Below are 15172 nucleotides of genomic sequence, written 5' to 3' on the forward strand. Positions count from 1 at the left end.
ACAACCACACATTGATGTGTCTCCCCCTCTCTTTCTCCCTCCTTTCCTCTCTCTTTAAAAAATAAATAAATAAAATCTTAAAAAAATGAAATGAAATGAAATTGGCAACAGAATATTCTAACCTGTTTAATGATGTTTCAGAGAGAATCAATGAGTTTTGAGTCCATTTATTAAAAATATGAAAATGCTATACTTTCACCCTCATTAACAAAAACAACTGATTGTCATAAAGGAACATAGAGATTTACTAGCCAAATTTTAACAATCTATTTTTGTATATTTTGTGTACAGGGTTAATAAATTAGTATAACAATTTAATAAGTGCAAACAATGATGTACTTCTTCCATTTGGATCTCTTTTTCTTTCTCAGGTGTCATTTTCACCTGTGGTAGCATTAAAACCATGTAGCAAAGTGAACTAAACTTGGGACCAAACCTCTAAATCATTCCATTACAAAGTGTTAAATTAAGACTTTTAAAAATAATAGGCACATTAAATCATAGGGCTTGGGGGAACCACAATTAGTTTTAAGATATTATTTTATCTATACCTCTTTCTTTTAATATCTCCTTATGAATGTTTTATAGCATATATTAGCACAATAGCACATGTACATACAGTAGTCCCCCTTATCTGAGGTTGTGCTTTCTGTGGTTTTAGTAACCTACTGTCAATCATGATCCAAAAATATTAAATGGGAAATTACAGAAATAGACAATTCATAAGTTTTAAACTGTGCACCACTCTGAGAAGTATGATGAAATTTCACGCCATCCCACCCAGTCCCACCCTGGACATGAATCAAACCTTCATCCAGCACGTTGACACTCTATAGCCTACCTGCCCATTAGCCACTTAATAGCGATCTCAGTTATAAGACCGTAGTGCTTGTGTTCAAGTAACCCTTACTTTACTTATTAATGCCACATTCACATTACAATATATTGTTATGACTGTTCTATTAAAACACAATAATTATCAGTTACTGTTGCTAATCTCTTACAGTGTCTAATTTACAAATTAAACTGTGTCATAAGTACATATGTATATAAAAAAACATAGCATATACAGGAGTCCATGGTTTCTGATATCCACAGGGGTCTTGGAACATATCTTCCACAGATGAGGGGTGACTGCTGTAATTTCAAATAAATATGCATATGTATTAAGACACATGCTTATAAACATTTTGCTGGTAGTGTATTCATCCCCAAAGTTTGTAGACCACTATTCTCTCATTGTGAGAAATTCTCCCAAATAAGCCTTAAAATTATTCTGCCAGAGGAATTCCTTCAGCCTCACCCTAACCAATACTTTCCAATTGCCTTAGGCTACTCAAACTATTAAATCTCTATTTTTTTCTCTCCTGAAACATCCTAAATTCTGCTCCTTTCCTCGGCTAATAATGTAAATGCTACATTCACTCCAATGAAGCAGGAAGAATACCAACTAGTGCTTTGTTCATGATAACATTCAAACATTTTATTAATAATCAAAGATACTAACTTTTAAGATGCATTAGCAATACACTTATTTAACTAAATGAAGGCTTCATTTGAGACAATTTATGATGACCAGATAAGTTAACGCCCCCTCACTAACTTTAATAAAATTATGTTTTTGTTTTTAAATTATCTCAGATATAAATTTGTTAATAAGCAAAACTAAAAACGATATCAGCCTTAATGTAGGTCAGTTGGTTAGGCAACAGCTCAGTTGGTTGGGTGATGTCCTGTAAAGCAAAAGTTCACTGGTTCAATTCCCCATAAGGGCATGTGCCTGGGTTGCTAGCTGGTCCTTGATGGGGGTGTGTGCAAGAGGCAACCAATCAATGTTTCTCTCACACCTCAAACACAGGTGTTTCTTTCCCTCTCTTTCTCTCTCCCTTCCCCACTCTCTAAGAATGAATAGGCAAATAAATCCTTTTTTAAAAAAGATTATATAATCATAGCCTCATAACATGTAAAGGATCATTGATGCAAATGTCCTATTTGATTGGCATTTTGAAAACAGACAGCAGTGTATGCACAGATCAAAAACAAAGAAGAGAATAATCCCAAGATGTGAAAGTGACTCAAACAAAATTCAAAAGAAAAAAATTAGCATACAATATGAATGGGTATACTTTTTCATATACTTTACTCACACAGCTCCTGATAACATTACTGAGTTGTCCATGTGGACATAAAGATTAAACACGAAGTGGTGGGGAGAAAATGCAGACAACTGTAATTGAACAACAATAAAGTAATTTATTAAAAAAATAAGATTAAACATGAAACTTCACAACTAACACACAGTTAACGAGTGCTGTAGAACAGGTCTCACGGTATCACAATCAAAATATGAGCTATTTTTCATTCTTTCCCCATCATGCAGGTGGATTAAGAGTCCCTAAATTCACTAGTTCCACCTAATTTGGGCTGATTTAGGTTGCTATATATGTATTTGTCTTAGAGAAAATAAGCTTGTTACAAAATGCTACATAATTTAAAACACATAAGTATTCAGTATACTGTGACTCTCTACGTTAACATCCCTGCAAAACACAAAATTATACAAAAAGCACAAATGAAAGCATTCTCTGGAACTGTAAAAGTTTAAAGGATCTAGCCTTGCCCTGGCCAGGTGATTCAGTTGGTTGGAGTGTTGTCCCATGCACCAAAAGGCTGTGGGTTCAATTCATGATCAGGACATATGCCTATGTTGTGGGTTCGGCCCAGTCAGGGCTCGTACATGGGGCAACTGATGGATGTTTTTCTCTGGCATCGATGTTTCTCTCCTTCTCCCTCCTTTCGCCTCTCTCTAAATAATCAATAAGCATGTCCTCGGGTGAGGATTAAAAAAATTAAATTAAATTAAAGGTTCTAACCTCAGAAAAGCTGAAAATTTCCTTTAATAATACCTTAGGATATTATATGAAAAATAAAAATTAAATATGCATACAGTTTACATGTTCCAAGATTAAAATTCCTTTTTAAACTTCAATATACTGGGCAGGGCAAAAGTAGGTTCACAGTTGTTCATATGGAAAATAATACAATAATTAATAAATAATAAAAGAATAAACTGTTTCATGTACTCACAACCATAGACCTACTTTTGCCCACCCTGTATTTATTTTCAATATTCACCTTTATAGTTGGAAAGGATTACAGCTAAGAAATTTTAAAATAGTCCAATTTTCCTCCAGCATGTATTTGTATCTTCAAATGCAAGAATAAAAATTTTCCTGAGACTCAATTAACTAATATGTCGTGTTCCAAGTTAGTTAAACTTTCATTCAGTTGCTGTATTATTTTTATTTTTATTTTCTTTTTCCTTGGGTTTTTGCATCTTATTAAAGAACTCAACTGAAAGTCCTCAAGGAAAATATTATTTAAAGCATCATAACTAATTTAATATGGCTAAGGGTATGTTTTTAAACTGTTTTATGGAACTTTCATATCTTTTTCCCTTCTTTACTCAGCTCCAGAGCCTTTCTTTTTCATGGGAGATTTCATCACATTTTCATGTCATTATCAACAGTGAGAGTCTCCAGCATGCCAAAGCAGCAGCTAGGAGAACAGTAAGTTAAGGACGTTAGAAACTAGGGCCATAACTTCTCCAACCTACGTTACCACCAACCACTTTTCAGAAAGTGATTACTCACAAACTCACATAAACTGCAAATTCTCAATAGGTATGTTTAATTTGTAGAAACAAATATTGAACAACAGAAAACTTCCAAACCAGAAAAAGAAAAGAAGGCTTGTGGGCTCAGAGTAAAACATTCAAAAAGTTATTAGAAAACATGAGATGCCAGATTGCAAAACTAAAAAGGACAGAGTTAGCATCCCTCTTTGGAAGTTATAAAAAGTAGAGAGGGTTGTTGTGCTGCTACTGCTTCTGCTACGACTACTGTTTTGTCATCATCATTGTGTAATAATTTGTATTTCTTCCAAAATCTGAATTACTCTGAGGGTTAATTTATTTTCATGTTACCCCTTAATAAAAAAAAGTTATGCAATATGCCAACTTTACAGTAGGAAAAACTTAATTATAAATGTGAGGCACCTAAAAGACTTGTAACAAATAAGGGAAACTCAGAAATAACAATCAGATCTAAAAATTTCCAAATACTGCCCCTTCTCTAAGACCATGCTTGCCAATTCAAGGGGGCAGAAAAGTTCTTCACAGTCCAAGATATGATTTTATTACCTCATAGTCCTGATCATCAGTTCAGATATTAATAACCATTTATTTTAATTTTGATACTTAGTTGACACAGTTGAAGGAAATCAATAGTTTGAAAAATTCTTCTGTACCTTAAAATGATGCACAATGCCCCTGACCACAAAACTGAGCTAAGAAAGAGAAGTACAGTGGCTAAGCTGCTAGCCTATGGCAACATCACACTCATGATATATGTGGCCATTTTGCAGTCACAAAGACACAAATATGAGACATTTCAGTGTCAGACTTACAAAATAGTCAATAATACTATCAGATGTTTCCCCCAAGTCTAATGCTTTTCACAAATAGGCCCAAACAGACTATACCTAATCATCCTTTAAGTCACAGCTCATAGGCCACCTCCTACTAGAAGCTTTCCCTGGCACAGGTACTTGTGTTTCTATAGGTATCTCCATTACAGCAACTAGCACACTGCATAGAGTTGCCTAAACTCATACCTCCTCACTAGGACCATGTATTTTCATCTTTGAAACTGTGTAGTTAAGTGGTCATCTTTTCACCACCAAGGATCACTTTATTAATCCTCCCTTATAGACCCTGTATTTTGAAAGATTGTTACCTATCAACTAGCCATACTTATTATGTAATAATTAAATATTTTCAAATGTATTAATCAAAGACATATATACAACTGATGTTTAACACTTCTGATCAGTATGGGATCATTCATTTACATTGGTACATGGGAAATGCAGCATTGCTTTGGCTCTGGAAATAAGTACGAAGATAAAATAAATGAGCACTGACATTATATAGAAGAGACTGGGAAAAAAGTGGAGGCAAAAAAAGCCAGCCCTAATTTATGACATGCAAGCTTTGTTTGTAATGAATAATGTCCTGAAGCAAAACCCAACTAAAACATTTATTTATATCAAATAGGAAGTTAGACAATATGACTGGTAAGGTTATCTACCCTACATACCTTTTATTGAATGACGCAATGAATACGAAAGCACTTTGAAAACTGAGTTCTATCAAACTTAAGAGAATTAAGGGTCTTTAATACCACAGTCCCACTACTGATCACATAACTACTGTCAATTCATCCTAACACAATTGTTCCAGAACTGTTCTGCACACTTCCATATACAGTATCTTCAAGATTAATCTTCCCAATAACCCTGCCTGATAAATTCTATCATGAACCGCATTTTAAAAATTAGGAAATTGAGACTTAAAGGAATTACACAACTTTTTCAAGGTCACAAAACTAATTTAGGAAATAAGATTTCAAAAGAAAAGATTCAAGAAGTAAAAATTGAAAGTTAATTTTGGTTTTCTCACATTCTGGTCTTTCATTCAAATTAAGAATATATGGCCCAGGCTGATGTGACTCAGTGGATTGAGCGCGGGCTGGGAACCAAGGTGTCCCAGGTTCGATTCCCAGCCAGGGTACATGCCTGGGTTGCAGGCCATAACCCCCAGCAACTGCATATTGATGTTTCTCTCTCTATCTCCCTCCCTTCCCTCTCTAAAAATAAATAAATAAAATTTAAAAAAAAAAAGAATATGTTGACTCAATTTTTTCTTGAAAGCCAGAAAACAGAGTAAGATGTGTGTATTTGGCATAAAGAACTTCCTGGTGCTGACATTGAAACACATAATCAAGGAAGATTATAAAATCTTCTTTGCAGGTTTCAGAATAAAGAGAGCTTCTTAGCTGATTAGAATGGAGACCGTGTGATCAATACACACTTGGAGGATAGAGGTTGACAAATGAAATGAACTTTCAAAATCTCTTCTAAAAAGCTTTCTTTGAATTGGAATTTTCTCAAATTTTAGAGCTGGACATCCAAATCCTGTGTCACTACTCTATTCCAAGTCTGACAGACTACTGATGAATTCCCCTTTCTAGGAAAGAAAGGAAGGGACATGTACTTCTATCTGTACTTCATGTAAAAGGAAAAGAAACAGATTATGTAATTTGCCAAAGATTATATAGCAAGCCTATAGTGAAGCTAAAATGGAAAATCAGATCTTTCTAATTCAAAGTATGGTACCACTTCAACAGCAATAGATAACACATATTAAATATTTATTTTATGCCAAACCCTGAGCCCGGTGATTTCCATTCATTTATCTAATTCAATCCTCACAATAATCCTATTGTATAGATATTATTAATCCCATTTTAGAAATAAAGAAATGGAGGGTTAAGAATTACACCTTGGATATATTGGGGGTGAATGAGGCTGCTAACTTCTACATAAAAGGTTCATTCCCCATGGAGATAGCTAGAGATTATTTCTAAGAAAATAACAACATTCCTGCCCTTCGATATCTTCCCCGCCCCCCCCAAAAAAAAGAAAGAACAAGGAACCATTTTGTTTTACGACTATTCTTCTACAGTTCTATAAATGACCTGTTTAGCGCCATGACAGCTGTGCCTAAATTTCCCCACCTACCAAATATTAAAAATCTTCAATAGGAGAGAAAATTCTTAAAAAGTAAAGACTGTGGCTTCAAAAATGCCCTTCAGGGTACCTAGAACTTGGTAAGGGCTCAATCACATTACCCTATCATCTGTTTGTAAAGTACAAAAGGAAACATTTGCAACCATGCCTCAGAAATCAGTTCCACTTGAAACCAATGCTTGTCATTTAAAAAAAAATTGTTGCATTTTCTTTTTTCTACATATTGTGCTTGCGTAGTGGTAAAAAGTAAAGCATCTTTAATTTTCTTTGTCTGATTTTAAAGAACTACTTTTCAAAGAAGCAAAGAGATTGTGCTCAGTAAAATCAAAATCACAAATAGCACTAAAATCCCTTTTTGCATTTGAATAGATATATTCAAGATAAACAATTCAATTAATCTCTCTAAGGTGACTAGAAACAACAAATTATGGAAGTAGCAGAGATAATAGATCATTTCAAAGGTTATCTTGCGAGGTTTTCAGAGAAGAGATCAAGGAAGAACTTGAAATGAGAGAATATAGAATGTTTGCACAGACGCACATCATATAATGTACTTTGAATTGACCTTATATTTATTATGCATATGTCATCATTAAAAAGCATCAAGTCATTATGCAAGTAATTTTGGTCCAAAACAGTTTACAAACACGAAAACTATTAAAGAATTCCATTGTATCACATCAGGCTTCTTCAGTACAAGGGTGCTTCAATCCAGAGAAATCTTTAAAAAGCTTTATAGAACAGGAGGGCTTGGTAAATAAAATATACCAGTGAATTCCTTGCCACATGCACCAGAGCAGAATGCTCACAGATAGAGTGCAAATACATAAATAGAAAATCTAGAAAATTACAGAGCAGCAAATTCAACTGAAGATGTAAAATTTTCTAAAACATATACAACACTGAACTACCAATTGTTAAATCGTTCTTATTCCATTATTCTATTCCAAAAAACTACAGGTTAAGATGCTAACCAGTTCTTTATAAATGACATCAAATATTTCCCTATAAATACAAAGAGATAGCTCTTTAGATAAATATTTCAATAATTTCACTCATAATTGTTTATCACTTGAAGCAATAAGAGAATGCTACTGCACATTTTTTCATGCCATTAAAATGTAAAATAGAATATTTCAGAATTCTTTAAATATTGTAAAAAGAAATCTTTCCAATATTGTATACTGTGCAAGTTAGTGAGGATTACTAATATATTAGCATTATAAAGTAGAAATATCTAAGCAGTTGACTTTTTAAATGTAGTTCACTAGTTGATAATAGATTACAGCATCCACAATTAACCTCAGAAAATAATTCACATCTCTCCTAAAATTGAAAGTTTTTTGAGTGAATATAAAATATGAGTGACATATAAGAGGTCTTAGAGGAGCAAGAAGAGAATCTGAATATAAACAAGCCATCATTCTGGTAAAAGGAAATACAAACAACTAGAATAAAAATAGTTGATGCACAAAAGCCATAATGAGGGGGTAGCTCAAAAAATAACTTCTACTTTGAATGGTTTGGATGAAATACAAATTATCCACAGAAAAGTGTGGACTGGCATAAATGTTTGTACAAAATTATAAGTGTATTTCAAGAAGTATGCAAGAGGCAACCGCTTGCATGATGCACAAGGTCCCAGCAATGCTCTGTTTAAGTGCTAGTGCACAGAGTCCAAACCACTGCATTTTAATTACCATGCAGCCTCAGATATATTGCCTTTGATATGGAAATGTTCTTGTTCTCTCATCTTCACATATGGTCTCATGCACAGAAATCTTTATCTGATTCATAAAAAATAAACTAGAATCCAATCTCTACACCTGACCTCAGTGCTTAGAAGTTTTTTACTAAGCATGGTGTCACTATAAAAAGAATGGCTAATATTAGTGTAAAGTTGGATATTTTGAGCAATGATATGAAGGATTTGCAGTTAAGAATTGAATCGATACTGTTTCTCTGAGGTTTTAGGGGTTTATGTTCCCTTTTTTGAGACTACCACAGATGTGAGGAAAAACAGACCAGAACTCTTTTTTTGGAGGTTAGAGAGTCCTTAGTATATTTAAATGATATTCCATCGTATAACCTCCATGCACATTCTTCAATTGATGCTTTATACAAATTATGACAATCGGTACTTAAGACTTGGAAAGTTCTATCAAAAACCATGACACAAGTTTAAACCTATTTTCAGTTTGACTAAATGTCTAAACAACATAATTCACTGAAAAGCTTTTACCCTCTTCCACAGAACAGGAAAAATAAAAACACTTTTCTATGAATGAATAATGAATATGTAACAAGAGAATAATGAAAGTTTCTGACATAACTCTCATCAAAACAATTAGTTTTCAAATCACAGGTGAAGAACTGCAAGCTAAAAGGATAAGCTATATATTTAGAATGTGCTTACATCTAATAAAAATTGCTTTTCACAGACTATTCCAGAGTGGCAGCTTTTTTTTTTTTTACTTAAGTATGTTGAGATTCAGAGTATAATCAGTAGAAAATGTGGAGTTAGAATAAAGGCATAAAATATTAAATACATTATTTTCCTCGTTAGGAAAAATATAATAGGGAAGAGCCATATATCTTAAACAAGAAGCAACCTAAACACAAGTCTATTTTTTCCTGTAAAACACAATAAATATTTGTTCACATTTTAGCAAGTTTCTATAATAAAATCTCTTTTCATTAAATCTCATATACCTACACAACTTGATAATTCTGAAATAATCTACATTATTTTTTAAACCAGTACTATGACCCATCTAACCTCATGAGAGCAGATAATATGTCCCATCTGCAAATCATCTTGCTGTACGTTATCTGTGTTTTATCATTTCTAGTACCTGTCTGTGCCTGATATGATACTCTCAGACACATTAGCTTGATGGAATGTTTCACTTGACTTCAAAAATATCAATTGATATATATGCACCCCTAAACTATATTTAAACAAACAGTTCTTATATCAACCAAAATTTTACTTGAATTGTACTATACTTTTAGAGAATGCTGTTTGTAAGTAGTAAAATATATATGTATGAATTCTCTAACTAACAAAAAAATTCTTTCAAACTTAGAGATTTATAACCTAACAAAACTGAAAAGTATAGAAAATACTAGAAGTAAGGCTTAACACCAATGTATATCAAAACTTATTAAAAGAGAACTGATTTCTTCCACTACTGATTGTGTTAATTGAAAAGAATTATTTAAAACATCACTAATTTCTTCAGTAGAAGATGACTTTGTGTAGCAATTTTATCAATGACCAATAACCCAATGATTCCTTTAAAAAAGTCAAATAGAAACAGACAAAACACCACCTAAATGTATCATTTATGTACTGAATGTAATATTTGAAAACCTTACAAAGAAGGATTTTCCAGGTACATTAGCATACTTTAACTATATGTTTTTCCCTAAGAAAAATATCTGTTGATTTCTGCTACTAATGAAAAACTGTCCAACAGACAATGTAATACTCCTAGTGAATGTCATTTCTTCCAGTTGTTACTGAATTCATTATAGAATCACTTTAAGGTATAGAGATTGATCACTTTGATAGATTAATGTTTCACATCTTTGTCTTTCTTTATAGTATAATGTTCAGTGTTATAGTTATGTAATACACTATTATAAGTGTTTGTACCATGCTCCATAATAATAAACTCATAATTTTGCATTTAAAAGTTTCCTTCTCATTATTTCCAAAACAAATACTAAGAATAGCATTAAATAGGATGAACAATTGTTAAAAACCATCTCCCTTTGCCACTATACATAATGAAATATGGTAGGAGAGCAGAGGAGAATGGAGGTGTTGGTAGTGCATGAGAATAGCAACAGAGGATGTCAGGCAATTAATGACCTAGCATTTATCTAGATCTTGGTTACTCACTGCCTTTGGCCATGAACTAGATCTAATAAGTGTGGTGGTGCACACTTCCTTGCTTTCAGAGTCTGAATGATTTTATTTTTTAGTTGTTGTTGTTCTTGTTGTTTTAGGATAAGGACAATCTGTCTTGACTTTTGAGGTTTTCAAAAGTGTAAGAGAAAAAAATCTATGTGTCATTAGGCCTACTGCCCATTTGCTCACATATGCATATTCTGAAAGGTACTCCCAAAAGTATATAAATCATACATTTATGGTCTAGTAAAGTTTAAAAATTCAGTCATAACTTTCCCCTACTATAAGAAAATGAAATATTTCATTGGTTCAATAAAAGTCCAATGCAACTAAATAACACCGTGTCTCCACCTCCCACCTGAAAGGTGCACTCTTGCTGCCATAGCAAAGCTAACCCTACCCCACTCAACTTATGTATGGTTTAAGGTGTTTGCTTGCTTGTTTGTTTGTTTTTAAATAAAGAGAATCTTCTAGTAGACATAAGATACATTTGAGCAGTGTAGACACAAGGGGAGGAGGGAGACTGATGAAAGTGCCTAATGCTGAGTGTTGAATTCCATGGTGACTGCACAGGGTGACAGAGGGAAGGTCATGTTCATGGCTGCAGAAATCTGGTTTCCACCAGAGAGCACAGGCAAAAGCTGACCTGAGACTGGGGTCTGAGAAACTAGGTAAGACAAGCTCAAGCACCAATCTGGGTACAGATAGAGAGGGCAAGGCAGTGCTCCTAAGAACTGAGCAAGAGGGAGACAGCAAGAGACAGCAGATCAGTCCAGGCTCGCCCCACAGTGAACACTAGCAGCCCCAAGCGGCTAGGCCTGGAGGGGGAAACAGTAACTGCAATCAGGACACAGATACTAATTTGCTGAGAGACCTCTGGGGTGGGGGTGGAAGGAATCACACAGACAGGTGAACGACCCAAACTAGAAGCTGAAGCCCCTCCCCAAGCAAGGACACCTGCCCAGCCTGGACGGGTCCAAAAGGATGTGTGCAGACAGTGGCACCAACAGCTCCCCCACCATGGGCGGGGTGTGGAGAGTAGGAATACTGCCAGATTTACACTGCATCCCCTTTCCTCACTCAGTCTGCACCCTGCCGCTGGTGTCCGCCTTACCCCTCTAACCTGTAGTTCCTCTTCAACCGAAAAACAAAAAGAGCTGAGGAACAGGAAAAGGGAGAGATAAATCAAAGACAAGGCTACACTGTCACAGTCCTCCCGAGTGCAAGAGCCTCCCAGGGCTGTCCTGGCCGTTTCCACCCTTCTTCGGAATCCAGCAGCCCAGAACGGAGCTGAGTGGACCAGGTCCGCCAAGCCCGTGCCTGCGGGCCTCGGGCTTCAGGGACGAGGTGCTGAGTGCGCAAGCTAATTATACTTGTGGCATTTGGGCAGCCGACTGTCCAGTGACACCTTACCTTATGAGGAAACGTCAACCCAAGCAACTGTTCAAAACAAAATGCCATCTCGGGATCAGCTTCGCCAGCTCTTGGCCGGTTCAGGATTGCTTTTCCCACAGCCTCTCACACTTAGCAAAAGAATGTGGCCTGAGGAGGCCAGCCTTGGGCGGGCGGACCCGCCAGGGTTGGGGAGGGGGGGGGGATAGGCGGGGCGGTCCTTGCCAGGTGTCCGTCCAGTCTCCCCTTCGCCATGGACCAGTTTGTGGACCCGACCACTTGACCTTTTTATTCACCAAACCCACCTCCTAGAAATAGACTGGGCGGGGCAGTGTCTGTTCTCCTCGGGAGCCGGGACCTGGGCATGTGACTATAAAGGGCAGAAGAGAGGGGACCCTGGGGAGGCGGGGGAGAAGGGGCACTCTCACATCCCGACTCCACTAGGTTGTTGGCCAGGCCGCCCGGCCGAGGCGAAGGGCGGGCCCCTGGAGTGTGCGCCCGGGTCAAGCGCCCCGGACAAGGGACGTCATCCGAGTGCCCCACTGACAGTGCAGCAGGAGGTCCGGAGCCCAGCCCAGTTTTCCGCAGCAACGGCTTCGGGCCACCTCCAGCCTGAAACTTCAAGCACGGCCCTCGGAGGAGGTCAGACACACAGAAGCAGCCGGGGACAGCCCATCTCGCTAACAGTCCAGCCCTGCCAGCACAGTCGTAGATTTATTTTTAGCCCCCAAATAGGGGCAGCATTCAATATCTGGCAATCCATACAAACAAATGTATTCAAACTTGGTCAGCCTACGAGAGCTTAAATAAAACTCAAAACACCCCGGCAACAACCACCTTTTATCTGGTCTGAACACACCAATTCTCTTTTTATCTTAAAGCTCCGCGGAGCGCCCGGGAAACAGAGCTAATCTGTCCTCCGCAGCTGCGGGCCGCTCCTCCTGGCGCCCGCGCACAACCCCAGCAGGCTTTGCACAAGCCCCTTCCCTTCTCCGACCGGCCCTTTAAGGGAGAAAGAAAAAAGCAACTCTCCCGGGAGCGGCCGGGCTCGGGCGAGTGGCAGCACCGCCCCCGGGCCTGGGCCGACCTCAGAGCGGCAGATCTCGGTGGGGCTGCGGAGAGTGCCGAGGAGGAGAGGCCCCGGGCTGGGCGCGGAGAGGGGCGGAGGGCGCCGGCGGGGCTCCGGGACGCGGGGTGGGGAGGGCACGAGACAGAGAAGTGCCGGCGACTGCGCGCGGGGCCCAGGGATTCTCAGGCGGAGCCCGCGCCCCGAAGGGCTGGGCGGCCTGTGACACACGCCCCCGCGGGGCCCGGTTCCACTGCTCTAGAGTCCCAAGAAAAGAGGACCACAGATTAGCACTTGGGTTTCGGATTGTCTTGTGAAAATCGGTTTGCTTATTCCTAAAGAGATCATAAAAAAGTCATGTCCGAAAATAAGGGTAGAGGAGAGGAAGATAGAGAGCGGAGGGAACTAGAAGCGACTAGCGCGGGGTCCCAGGAAAGTTGCGGCAGAGCGGCGGCGGGGTGAACGCGGGCGGAGGAAGCGTACGGGTTTTCTAGCGACCCGGGTTTTCTTTCTGAACTCCTCCCGGGAAACTTCACCACGGCGGAGAGCGCTGCGGAGATCCCGACTCTCGCCCGCCCTCGCCCAGCGTCAACCCCACAAATAGCCGGAGTTTCCAAACCAAAATGGGGGTGGGGTGGGGGTAGCGTTAAGAAGCCCAGAAACCAGCGGGTCCTCCCCACCTCCGGCACCCGGAGCCTGGCTAACACTGAAGCGCTCCGGAAAACTGCGCCTTCGCAGTTGGTCACACGGCGAACCAACCCAACACTTTTCAAGAAAACAAAATATTCGCTGGGAAACTTACTTTGCATTTAGTCTCTATTCTTTGGGGGGATGCGGTTTAGGTCGGCTCGTAAGCAAAGCTCGTTTTGTCCAGGTTGGATATTGTCTACTTATGGATCAGCCCTTGGGTGAGGGTTTATTTTAATTTATGGCTTATGCATTCTTTTAAGGTCGATTTACATGACCTCCGGCTACAACTTAAGACAGCCGAGGAGGGCACTCCAGTCGTCAGTCGGCCAAACCCACAATTAAAACAGCCCTCCCCCAAGTCTTGGTGTGACGGGGACTCTCCCGAGGTAGGAGGTAGACTGGCTGCCTGCTTTTCTCTTTTTCTCTCTTCTTTATCCATTTGTCTTTTTTCTTCTTTCTCGCTGTCTTTCTTTTTTAATATCACAAAATAAGATGAGATATCAGTTTGAAAGTTTCGGTGTAACTTTCTCTAAGCCCAAGCCTGCGGCGATAAGGAGAGAGATACAGCGCTCACAAAGCCCTCAGGATGCTGCCCTCTTGTGGGAACAAAGGGCACCAGCACCAGCGGTCCCAGCTGAGCCCCCTCAGAGAGCACACACGCACATGCGGGGCGGGGGGCGGGGAGAGAGCGAGAAAGGGAGAGAGAGAGAGAGAGAGAACTACACACGCAGGCACACAAGCTTCTTACATCACACACTTGCGCAAACTTCAATGAGATACCTACCTCAAACTTCACGGCGCCCTAAAAATGCACTCTCTAAGCCACCTGACTTCTTTTTCCTACCATCCCCAGTGAAGCCGACTGTAACACCTATACGGGGAGGCCGCGGAGGAGGAACTAGGTGGGCCGAGAGGGCGGACAGATTTCCGGACCAATACTTAGGATGACGATAACAGCTTTCTGTTGTCAACGGTTGCGGGGTCTGTCTCACTTCCCCGCCCTTTCTGCCTTAGTGTCGTACGCACAAGTTATCTGCAGCTACAGCATGAGTTTTCTCGGAGTGGACTTCGGGGTTTGGGGGTGGCGAGAAAACCGGGAGCCCACCACTCGGGTCTGTCACCGCCTCCGGAACTAGGCACCACTCTCCGAGAGCGGCACGCATCCTCGGGCTCCGCGCGTCCGCCGGCGAGCGGCAGGCGCTCGGGCCCCTCTCTCAGACTCTGCCCTCCCTCTGCGCCGGCCCGCGCAGCGCCCTCCTCCCGCTCCGCCTCCCCCTTCCCCTCCCCAGCCCGGCGCGGAAGCCCGCCCGGACTGGCGGCTGCGGCTCCCGGGACCCCGCGCCCGCGCGGGGCTCGCGCGCTCTGCTCCAGCCTGCCGCCCGTCCTGCCCCGACCCCCCAGCCCCAGCTCAAGCAAACTAACCCTGCGGCTGCCGGGAAAGGCGGGGGCGCAGG

At 40.0% G+C, this 15172-nt stretch overlaps 1 protein-coding gene across 5 annotated transcripts in view; it reads right to left on the minus strand.

Annotated features, from left to right (window-relative positions):
- The window catches only part of SOX6 (SRY-box transcription factor 6), a 607033-nt gene extending 592117 nt beyond the window's left edge, over positions 1-14916 (minus strand). For all 5 annotated transcript variants that reach the window (XM_045825240.1, XM_045825238.1, XM_045825237.1 and 2 more), the window contains exon 1: positions 14503-14916. The gene's annotated coding sequence lies outside the window, so the exon portion shown is untranslated. The remainder of the gene's footprint in view (positions 1-14502) is intronic.
- Between the last annotated feature and the right edge of the window lie 256 nt (positions 14917-15172).

The sequence above is a fragment of the Phyllostomus hastatus genome, unplaced genomic scaffold (assembly GCF_019186645.2).
Source record: "Phyllostomus hastatus isolate PE091 unplaced genomic scaffold, TTU_PhHast_1.1 phas_scaffold_585, whole genome shotgun sequence".
Lineage (NCBI taxonomy): Eukaryota > Metazoa > Chordata > Mammalia > Chiroptera > Phyllostomidae > Phyllostomus > Phyllostomus hastatus.